The following is a 12053-nucleotide window of genomic DNA, read 5'->3' on the forward strand; positions in this document are numbered from 1 at the left end:
AGAGACGGAGCGTGCCAGAGGTCGTGCGGGAGTGTCGGCAGAGGGGCGCTCGGGGTGACGTCAACCCCGCCCCCTGCCATTCTGAGGTCCTCTTCTACCCCGTCTTTTCCAAACCCTCGCCTCCAGAGCCACGCCGCTCCTCACGGGGCCCACTCACGTCATGCCACAACGGCCACTGGGGGCGCCACCCCCAAGACCAAGGAGGAACGCGACAGAGCCACAATATACAAAATGATGATAAGAGGCAAAGAGCCGCATTAATTTTGGCCGGGAGCCGCATGTGGCTCTAGAGCCACGTGTTCGCCACCCCTGGTTTAGCCCCTCTGAAAAGTACCTTTTTTACATGCAGCGTTGAAGGCCAGCAAGAAAGAGCAATGAACACTCTCAGGAAGGCTAGTCCTCAGTAATGGAGCAGCCATGGAAAAAGCTTGATTTCTAATAGACATCAAGTGAACATATCCATGTAGGGCTGCCAGGCAGGAGGAGAAAATTTTAGGTTACCACTACACTACTTCCAGGGAAACCCAGAGGAGACATAGGAGCACAGGGGATATCCTCCGGCAGGTTGCCAGTCACGATTTGGCAATCCTATCTAATCCATGTGATTCCTCTAAACATTGACTGCATATGCTCAGAGGTACTTAGGACGTCGTAGTCTCCAGACATGTTGTGTTGGTTATTCTCCTCATTTTGTTAAGCATCATTCTTCATTAAAATACCTTTCATTTATCCAGTCATCCAAGGGTTGGATAGTTGTGAGGGGATAAATGACCTTTCCCCTGATCCCAGTTAAGCTCTCTGTATATGTTAGCTAAAACAAGGGACAGAGGCTATGCAATGCTCCCTCTAAGCCATGGAGTCTTGTGAGCAAAAATTCTACTTTGTGAGCTGCTGGCATTAACGTTGTGAGCGAGCGATTTGGCTACTGCAGAAAACAGTTTACTCTGGAGCCCTCCTTCCTGAGCTAAGACAAGAATGTGTGAGCTGGAGGCTAAAAAACTGTGAGCTAGCTCACACTAACTCAGCTTAGAGGGAACACTGAGGCTGTGTGGCAATATGCTGTTTCTCTTGGATTCCCTGCTGCTTGCCAGGAGAGACTACCACTCCCTCAGGGGCTGATTTCCTCCAGCTCTTCAGCCCCACCTCCTGGCCTCTGCTTCTGTCTTATGTTTGCATTGTGATGGTGGGGGAGGGGGGTAAGCCACTTTGAGTCTTGCTTTACAAGAAAAAAGTGGGATTAAAAATTCAAAAAAAAATCAAATTTGAATGGTTTTACTAGCTAATAAATATCACATGGTACTTTTACAGACTGAACAAACCTGAAAGTCATGCCAAACCTTTATTTGTGATACAACATGAACATAACTTAATTGTTGTGCTCACACACCCATTTCCCCACCATCTCCTCACTGGCCAAACTGGAGATTAAACAGATTAAAAAACAATAGATGATGACGATGAAGAAGAAGAAGAAGAAGAAGAAGAAGAAGAAGAAGAAGAAGAAGAAGAAGAAGAAGAAGAAGAAGAAGAAGAAGAAGAAGAAAGATAGATAGATGGATAGATGATAGATAGATGGATAGATAGATAGATGGATGGATAGATGGACAGATGGATGGATAGATGGACAGATGGATGGATAGATGATAGATAGATAGATAGATAGATAGATAGATAGATAGATAGATAGATAGATGATGGATAGATAGATGATGGATAGATAGATGATGGATAGATAGATGATGGATAGATGGATGGATGGATGAGAGAGGGAGGGAAGGAGAGAGACAGACAGACACAGGAAGACAGAGAGACTTCTTCGGGTAGTGTAGGCATATAAATCCAGTCTCCTCCTCCTCCTCTTCTTCTTAGAATCATAGAGCTGGAAGGGGGCATACAGTCCATCTAGTCCAACCCCCTACCCAATGCAGAACCAGCCAAAAGCATCTCTGACAAATATTCATCCAGCCTCTTCTTGAAAGCCGTCAGTGAAGGGGAGCTAACAAAGGCTGATTCCACCATTGAATTACTCTGACCGTGAAAATGTTTTTCCTAATATCCAGCCGATACCTTTCTGCATGTAATTTAAAACCACTGCTTCGGATCCTATCCTTTGCTGCCAACTGGAACAGCTCCTTGCCCTCCTCCAAATGACAGCCTTTCAAATATTTAAAGAGAGCAATCATGTCCCACCTCAATATCCTCTTCTCCAAACTAAACATTCCCAAGGCCCTTAGCCTTTCCTTGTAGGGCTCAGCCTCCAGACCCCTGATCATCCTCATCACTCTCTTCTGCACCCTCTTGATTTTGTCCACATCCTTTTTGAAGTGAGGCCTTCAGAACTGCACACAGTACTCCAGGTGCGGCCTGACCAAGGCAGTATACAGAAGGGCTATGACCTCCTGCAATTTCGATGCTATGGCCCTTTTAATACAACCCAAGACTGAATTTGCCTTTTTTACCACCGCATCACACTGACTGCTCATATTTAGTTTACAGTCCACTCTTACCCCAAGATCTCTTTCGCATACACTACTACTCCCCAGAAACGTATCCTCCATCCAGTATTTGTGCTTGACATTTTTGTGGCCCAGATGTAATACTGTGCATTTATCTTTGTTGAATTGCATCCTTTTTGCAACTGCCCACTTCTCCAGAGTATTCAAGTCTTGTTGAATTTTAACTCTATCCTCTTGGGTGTTTGCTTCTCCTCCCGATTTGGTATCATCAGCAGATTTAATGAGTAGCCTTTCTACCCTTTCATCCAGATCATTGATAAAAATATTGAAAAGTACTGGGCCCAAAACCGAGCCCTGCAGCACCGCGCTGGACACCTCCCTCCAATCTGATGAAACACCATTGGCCACCACTCTTTAGGTGTGGTCCTCTAACCCGTTCCCTATCTACCAAACTGTCCTATAGTCCAGTCCACAGTCTTCCAGTTTGCCCATCAGAATGTCATGGGGAACCTTATCAAAAGCTTTACTGAAATCCAGGTAAATCACATCAACAGAGTTCCCACAATCCAGTAAGCTCGTCACACCATCAAAGAAGGGAACCAGGCTGGTCTGACAAGATCTGTTGGGAACAAAACCATGCTGACTTCCCCGGACCACTAAGTGGTCCTTCAGATGCTTACAGATCGATCCCTTTAAAATCTGCTCTAATATCTTCCCAGCAACAGAAGTCAAACTGACCGGTCTGTAGTTTCCTGGGTCATCCTTCTTCCCTTTCTTAAAGATTGGGATAACATTAGCTCTTCTCCGATCTTGTGGCACATCCCCAGTCCTCCAGGAGGCCTTGAAGATGATGGACAGAGGCTCTGCAAGTTCATTAGAAAGTTCTTTGAGCAGTCTTGGGTGCACACCATCTGGCCCAGGGGATTTGTATTTGTCCAGTGCAGCCAGGTGCCTCTCCACAACCTCCCTGTCAACGTCAACTGGACACTCAGGTGTCCCGTTATGTCCTATACCATCTCTAGATGGGCTCGAGTTCTTCTGGGAGAAAACGGAGGCAAAAAAGCTATTAAGCTTGTCTGTTTTTGCTCTGTCCTCCACCAGTTTCTCCTTCTACTTCCAAAAGCGGTCCAATTGCCTCTTTTACCTTGCTTTTGCTTCTCACATATCTGTAGAAGTTTTTCTTATTGCAACAAGCCCGCCTGGCCGGACCCAACTCATACCAAGCTTTGGTTTCTCTGATTGTTGATCTGCAGTACCAAGTAACTCTCATATACTCCTCTTTAGAGGTTTGAGCTTTCCTCCATTTCCTGAACATTTCCTTTTTCTCCCTTAGCTACTGTCAATTTAACTCACATTCTATTAATTATGCTAAATCTAAAGTAGTTGTCTTTTCACGCTGTTGGCACCCACAGAAATGGACAATCGGCAATTCAACAACTGAAGAAACAATTTTTTAAAAAATACTTGGGGATCACTTTTAACCACAAACTAAGCTGGGTGCCCCATCCAGATAGGACCATTAACTTGGCTAAATGTTCAGTCTCTCAAATCAAACAATTTTACTTTGCAAGAGGCAGCCAATTAGCTTCGGCAGCAATCAGAGTGTATAAAGCCAAAACACTAACCCAAATTTCTTTTGGTATCCCTATATGGATCTCAGCATTTACTAAGAAAGTGGAGGACATCCAAGCCTCATTTTGTAAACAAATTCTTGGTATGCCAAATGTGTATCTTACTTTGCTCTTTGCTCCGAAGTGGGTCAGTCCCTGGTTGAGACAAAGGCTTGGATTGCAATGTTTAAATTCTGGCTTAAAATTCATATTAGAACTGATCCTGAAAGCCTTCTCAATTATTGAAAAAGAGTTCTCTATACCTCAAGTTGATCAGTGGCTGTTACATCCAAACTCAATCAATTAGGGATTGAGTTTCACCCCATCTAACGAGTCATATTTCTTTAGTTGTATCACACAGAGACTGTTAGACTGGGAGAAACTTAAATTATGTCCAATTAATCCTTATGCTTGGTCGCCAGCCTCATTGGGTCTCGATATTTTCTGCACCAAGATGCCCCATTATTTATCAGACCTAATGACTCCAAACCACCGTAGGAAGTTTATGCTGGCCAGATTAAATGCATCCCCCTCTAAAGTTTTACAGGTGAGATATCATCGAGTACTCCTGAGTGAAAGACTCTGCTCCTGCGGAGCGAATACCCCCGACTCAGTTCAGCATATATTGCTCCACTGCTCTAGGTATGACAATCTCCGTAAGGAACTATTTCGAAAGCTCTGTCTACCCCCTGACTATTTGATCAATCCTTCTTTCTGTCTGCATTCACTGAGTGATACTAAGCGGGAGATTACTGAGGCTGCAGCCAGGTTTCTTGTGGATATTCTTAAATCCAAACATGACTAAATATGACTGTATGTGCAATTATTTATCCTTTTTCCATTCTGTATATACTTGATTTTGTATGTTATGCCACTAAAGGTCGAAATTGAATTGAAGTGAATGAAACAGGAGTGGATTTGTTCCACTTTGAAAGCAAAATCAGTTAATTTAGATTTCCAGAATATCTGGAGCAATTAGGAGACTTTCAGAAGCACCTCTAATAAGGTGTTCCCCCTTATATGTATATTGTAAGAACATTAGTCAATATCAAAGTGAAAAAAGTAGGAGAGCAATAGCTGTCATAAAGAACCAGAAGTATGAACACAATGGGTAAACAGAAATAACAGACTTCACATCTTTGCAAATCATAGGTAACAACAGGGTGTTCTTCCCCCCTGCCCCAAATTTAGAGTGCATTCTTCCTGTTTTCATGTAATTATTTGCAAATAATCTGGATAACTTTATAATCAAGGTATTTCCTCTTGGCTCTGCAGTAACACATCAGGCTTCCTAAGAGGGTGGTTGACATCCTAAGGTGTTCACAGATAATCAGTGCTAAGAGCTGCTAATATTAAGAGTCTGACTAATGAGTTATTTTTTTGAAAAAAAACCCACACAAACAAAACTGTGATTTTGAAAAAGGGAAAAAAAAAAAAGCCTGCTTTGGCCTTGCAATGAAGCTGGCTATGAATGTGACGTTGCCGGAAGACCCGCATTACAACTTATATTTCTGTGCTTTATTGCTGGAGACTCTTTAAAGATAATTATTACTATAAAAGAGAAGGTTACGTTGCCTTGGATCAGCTGTAATGCCAAACTACAGTTTGGTGTTAGGGAAACGTTTCCATCTTGCTTTTTTTCCTGCCCTTGGGATTAGTTAGGCTAGGTCGAAGCATTCAGCACGATTCTTTGTAAGAGGAAAATCAGTGCAGCGTGTGAATGGCTAGGCTGGAACTTTCCTTTCTGTCATTTTCCCATAGACCTGGGGGGGGGGAGGCATTCAAAATGTGAGCTCCTTACATGCAGCCTGAAATGGTACAAGGAGGGTTGCAGCTCTGGGTTGAGTGACTCCTGCAGATTTGGTGAAGCCTGGGGGGGGCAGGGTTTGGGGAGGGGAGGGACCTCAGCTGAGTGAAGTTTAGCAGGGTGGGTCCTGGATCAATGTTCCCTCTAAGCTGAGTTAGTGTGAGCTAGCTCACAGTTTTTTAGCCTCCAGCTCACACATTTTTCTCTTAGCTTAGGAAGGGATGGCCCCAGAGCAAACTCATTTATGCAGCAGCCAAATCGCTCACTCACAACATTAATGCCAGTAGCTCACAAAATAGAATTTTTGCTCACAAGACCCCACAGCTTAGAGGGAACATTGGTCCTGGTTAGTATTTGGATGGGAGACCACCAAAGAAGTCTAGGATTGCTACACAGAGTCAGGCGATGGCAAACCATTTCTGAATGATTCCTGCCTTGAAAACCCTATGGGATCACCCTAAATTGGCTACGGCCTTATGGCACTTTCCACCACCATGGAATTAATACATAATAGTTTTGGAACCTTCGTTGTTGCTGCTGCTGCTGCTGTTGTTGCTTAACTCATCATATCTGGAAGTTTGAAGTCATCTGGGCCAGATTACGGAGGAGATAAGCACCTTGAAGCCCTATACAGTCCTGTTGGTCCTGCACCAGGGGAGGGGTTGTTTCTGGACAGTCAAATGGCCTTGCAATATCCCTGGACCTGGGGAAAAAGTCCCCAGGGGACCTCAGTGAAGAGAATGGCAATACCAAAAAGAATTCCCTTCCTTTATTTGCAGCAAAAAGTTATGGAAACACATGATCTGACCACCATCATGATATGCATTACGTTGCCCTGATTCACATGATGGGCTTTCATGGGAGAAGATTCATGACATGATGACGTCACATTAAATATTCCCATAAATATATGTTACAAGGGAAAGGAAGGGGGGACCTGGCAGGGGATTACCACTGGAAAGGCAATGGTTAGTGGTTAGAGTATTAGATCAAGACTGGGGAGACCCAGTTTCATATCTCCACTCACGATGAAACTCCCTGAGTGACCTTTGGCTGAGTAATTGTCTTTCAGCCTGGCATACCTCATGGCATAAATGCTGGGGGGGGGGGAAATGGCAATCCCATTTTTCACCATATCTGAAAAACATTTGCATATGAGGATGCCAGTGCTGTGACATTACCACACTGTATACTGTAATTATAAAAACCGATATGCCTGAAAGAAATTTTTTTTAAATGTTGTTTTGCACTTATGTTTGCACTCCTTGCAGTTTATTCAGTAGCCAAAGAGTGTAATTGTTTCTGATGTGCATGCAATCAATAAGAAGTTAAACTGATATTGTTAAAGCATGTAGGCATAACACTATCTTTAAGCAAACATCCCCATAAATGAGAAGATATTAGGCTGTCAATAATCTGTAAGGATGAAATTGGAAAACAGTGAATTTGGAAATGAAAGTAAATCATTGTTACCATAATCTCACGTGCACTCTCACGGACTAGACACAAGATTTCTTCTGTGGATTGTGGTCATGTATTGTCTATGCCAGCAGAACATGCTCCTAATTTAATCTGCAAATCTGGTGTATGTACTGCTGCAAGACTTTGTGCAGGTTTTGAAGCAAAGATGACAATGGCTTCTACAGCAGCTTGCAAAGGGCTTTGGAGTAGTGGAAGAACCACTTTGGATACAACGAATTTTTCTTAGGGAAACACTCCTGTGCAAAGCAAAGACAGCCCTTCATCTACTACAGCACAACAGTCTGTCAGCCAATGGAAAGACAATGCGTGTTAAGGACATAAGAACACAAGAAAAGCCATATTGTCTTAGGCCAATGGCTCATTAAGTCCAACACTCTGTGTCATACAGTAGCCAAAACCCAGGTGCCATCAGGAGGTCCACCAGCGGGGCCAAAGCCAGGGCTGAAGCCGCGGTGGGATGCACCAGGCAGTGCCTTCCTGTGCAATGAGCCTCAGCAGCTTCCTGGGGCTGCCATGCCTCCCCACTCTTGGGACCAAAGGTGGAGGAAAGGACTGAAGAGGGGAGAAAAGGGGCCACTAATGTGCTTGTGCAGCTCTTTGACGGCACATGCAACACGTCCTTTCATGAACAGCTGTGCCAGAACTATGGCTTGCCCAAGGTCATCCAGCAGGTGCAAGTGAAGGAGTGGGGAATCAAACCTGGTTCTCCCAGATTAGAGTCCGTGCATTTAACCACTGCACCAAATTGTATTAGGAATATTATTATATTGCAGATCTTTCCTGATTTTTTGTAAAGCACTTTATGAGCAAGAGACCTTTTATACTACTCTAATATTTCCTGAGGAAGATCCAATTTTGAAACATCTCTCCTTATATATAAAGCTGTTTTGGTCGTGGACTCTCCCCACACGCTCCCAAATCAATATGCTCCATGATGTGTCGCTCACAGGGTCTCTCCATCTACTGGTGGATGTGTTGCCTAAGTCCCGCCCACCCTCCCACAGAACCGGTGCCTGGCCTCTCAGCCTCAGTATGCTGGGAGGTGACGGACGGGGCGCACGCTCAGGGGGGCGAAACAGCTCGCTCAGCCAAGTCCCTACCTTCTCACCTCCTTCTCCCCTGGCCCGGCGGCTCTTCCTGCCTCCGCACTGCTCAGGCCCACTTGGACTGCCTGATTCTCCGGCCCTTCAGCCTCTGCCACTCCCAGGGGTCCCCCGTCCCTGCCTGCCCTTCTCCCGCCGCTGCTCTGTTGACGTATAAAACCACTGCGGGCCCCGCTCGGATACTTTGCCCGGTGCCTCCCCCACTGCCCTGCCAGTGGCCTCTCTGCTGCTTCGGACGGCCCCGCACTCCTCTGCCGGTCTGGGTGGGTCAGGGGCCACGGGCTGCCTCTGCTGATGGTGGGGGGTGCAGCTGGCCTTCTGTCCCCCCACCGACTCTCTGCCAGTCCCAGAGGGGACTGGGACAGGTCAGGTCACTATAAGTGGCTCCCCCCCAAGTCACTCCCACTTGCCTCGCGAACCCCTGGCCCACTTCCACAACTGCTCCACTGCGCCCGGCAACGATGCTCAGGTGCTGGTGGACTTGGAAGCGGCTGAAGAGGAGGTGGTGCTAGGAGGAGGGGGGCCCATCATCGTCCAGCACCACCACCACCAATCCACCTCCCTGAAGGACCGCTACCGTGCCAACCACCTCCTGCTGCCTGACCCCAGCAGCGGGAGCCAGGGCAGCAGCTGGGGAAGCAGTGGAGAGCCACTGCTCCAGCCGCCGCTGGGCCAGGGGGCAAGGACAATGGCGCGCCTTCTTCTGCTGAGCCAGGAGTGGGGAGGGGACGACCCACCTCATGCCTACCTCCACCTTCACAAAGAGGCAACCCAGCATCCGTCCAGTGGCCTGGGCATTGCACTCGGCCGGAGCTGTGGGAGGGCGGGGGCACGACTGCCGCGGCACGCCACACTTACCCAGGCCCTCTTCTAGAGCTTGTTGCATTCGTTGCCGCAACGGGCCTTTCTCCTAGTTGTTATATAATCCAGAGATGACGTTGATAATGTATTTTCACACTAGGGTTTTCTTATGATTTGAAGGGATTTGTTTATTGTGTTGTAGTGCTTGTTGACCATAATATACAGAAAGCATTTTCTTTGCAAGTCTTGTTGACTGCTTGATCTGTGAGTCAGACTCTCACAACTGTTTTCTTTACATTTGTTCTCAGTTAGGAAATATATCATTTCCTACAGCTGCAGTCAGCTATACTTGGTGGCTGCACAGTAGCTGTGGTTTCTAACTTGAGTTTCTTTATGTCATGATCTTATGGCAGATTTTGTTCTCCATCAGGTAACTGCAAAATATATTTGTGAGATATATTTTTAAAATATATTTTCTCTTGTTCAGATGGTTTTTGTTGCACAATTTTTAAGAACATAAGAACATAAGAGAAGCCAATGTTGGATCAGGCCAATGGCCCATCCAGTCCAACACTCTGTCACATAATGTTACTTTTTTCCCACCATAGAAAACAATGGAGGGGATGGGGGCAACCTGCTTGGGGGCCCATAGAATTGGACCCACTGGATCAATATTCCTGAAACATGGCAGGTATCTTGGGGAGCGGCTCCAGCAGCTACCCTGCTATTTTGGAGCCTCTCCCTCAAACCCCCTCTCCTCCAGGCCCCGGAATATACCCTATGTTTTTGCCATTGCGACGCCCACCGGCACCGGGGGGGCGAAATGTTTCCTTGCCTCCCTGAGCCTTGGGGCGGTGGCCTTAGACTCGTAGGGGCAAATTCCACCTCTCGCGTGTGAGGTCATTTTGGCTCCCCCAGCTCTGCTTCGGGGCTCCTTAAAAAGTTATGGCCGCCGCCGCTGTTCTTTCTGGCAGCTGTGGTGTCCATGGGGTGTGTGTGAAATGTTGGCTCCCCCAGCTCTCGGGAGGGGCTTTTAAAAAAGTTATGGCTGCCGGCGCTGTTCTCGGCGGCTGCGACGCCCGCAGGGGGGGACTGCTGAGCTGTCCTCTCCGCCTTTTTCAGGCTCCGGGCCTGAAAAATGGCCTGCAGAGCCCCCACTCCCCTCCCCTCCTTTTTCAGGCTCCTCGCTAAAAAGGGAATGTCAATTTCGGCCCCATTATATTCTATGGGCCATTGAAGTCAATGGCAAAAACATAGGGTATATTCTGGGGGCTGGAGGAAAGGGAGTTTGAGGGAGCTGCTGGAGCCTCTCCCCAACCAACCAGCGGCAAGAACAGCAGCGGCAGCCATAACTTTTTAAAGCGCCTCGAAGGATAGCTGGGGCACCAGAATAACCTTGCCGCTCGGACATCACATGCGAGAGGTGGAATTTGCCCCTACGAGTCCAAGGTCACCACCCCGGGGCTCAGGGAGGTGAGGGACATTTCGCCCCGCCCCCCTGCGCATGGGGATCGCAGCTGCCATCGAGAACGGCGGCAGCAGCCATAACTTTTTAAAGAGCCCCTAAGGACAGCTGGAGGAGCCAGAATGACCTCTCGCGTGAGAGGTGGAATTTGCCCCTAGGAGTCCAAGGCCATCACCCTGGGGCTCAGGGAGGCAGGGGAACGTTTTTCCCCCCATGTCCCAACTGATGGCTGGTGGGAGCAGGGGGCGGGGCTTATGTGCCCGCCCCCTGGGCTCCTGACTGGCGGAGCACGCTCCGGTGCGCTCCAGCAGGAACTGAGGCCTGGGTGGTGGTGGAAAGTGCATCAAGTCACAGATGACTTATGGCAACCCTGTAGAGTCGTCAAGACAAGAGATGTTCAGAGGTGATTTGCCACTGCCTACCTCTGCATAGTAAATGTGATATTCCTTGGTGACCTCCCATCCAAGTACTAACTAGGGCTGACTCTGCTTACTTTCCAAGATCTTACGAGATTGGGCTAGCTTGAGCTATCCAGGTCAGATCTACTGCTATGATCTGCCTGTAATAAAAACTTACTCTTGTCTAAGACCCATTTTTTCATTTATCTTTAACTTTCAATTCCCATCTTGATAGTTGGATTGAACACCTTCTTTCTGTTTAGTCTTCCATTGATGGAGAAAGCCTTCCTCCTCTGACTTTTTCTGACACAGAAAGGTGTGTTTTTTCCCCACTGAAGGACATGTTTCTTCATCAGAGAAAAACTTAGTGGAAAGGAACCATTAAATTCAACTTAGTGGAAGGGAGCACTGAATTCAGCCCTGAGTATGCAAAAGCCTGTCAGATATGTTGGCTACAGCTGTCAGTCTTGTCTTGCACTTAATCCTGACAGGTGTTCATAAACTTCCATTTTTATATGGGCAGATTAACATAAAGGAAAAGTGCTTTTACTTTTATAAAGTATTTTCGTTATAGTCTTTTTTTTTTAGAAAGTTCTTTGGCTTAAAAAGCTGGAGTAGTTTTTATTGTTGTTGTTGTTTTTGTTGCTGAATTTCTATCCTGCCCTCCTGCATAGCAGGGTTCGGGTGGATTACATCCAATGTTATATAACACGAACAATAATTTAACAGTTAAAACATAGTTACAGATATAAAACCAACCATAACCAGATGGTGATCAATAACGTTATAACTTCCTAAGGGCTTCTGTATGAATGCACACTAAAAAAACAGAGCCTGGGCAAGTGGGTAGATGGCAGCACAGTTGCAACCAAAGCTTAGCCTGAAATCCAGTGGGTTGCTGTGATCGAAACAGAAAATGATGTGGGCTCAT

Source organism: Gekko japonicus, unplaced genomic scaffold (genome assembly GCF_001447785.1).
Source record: "Gekko japonicus isolate JY-2015 unplaced genomic scaffold, Gekko_japonicus_V1.1 scaffold176, whole genome shotgun sequence".
Taxonomy (NCBI): Eukaryota; Metazoa; Chordata; class Lepidosauria; order Squamata; family Gekkonidae; genus Gekko; species Gekko japonicus.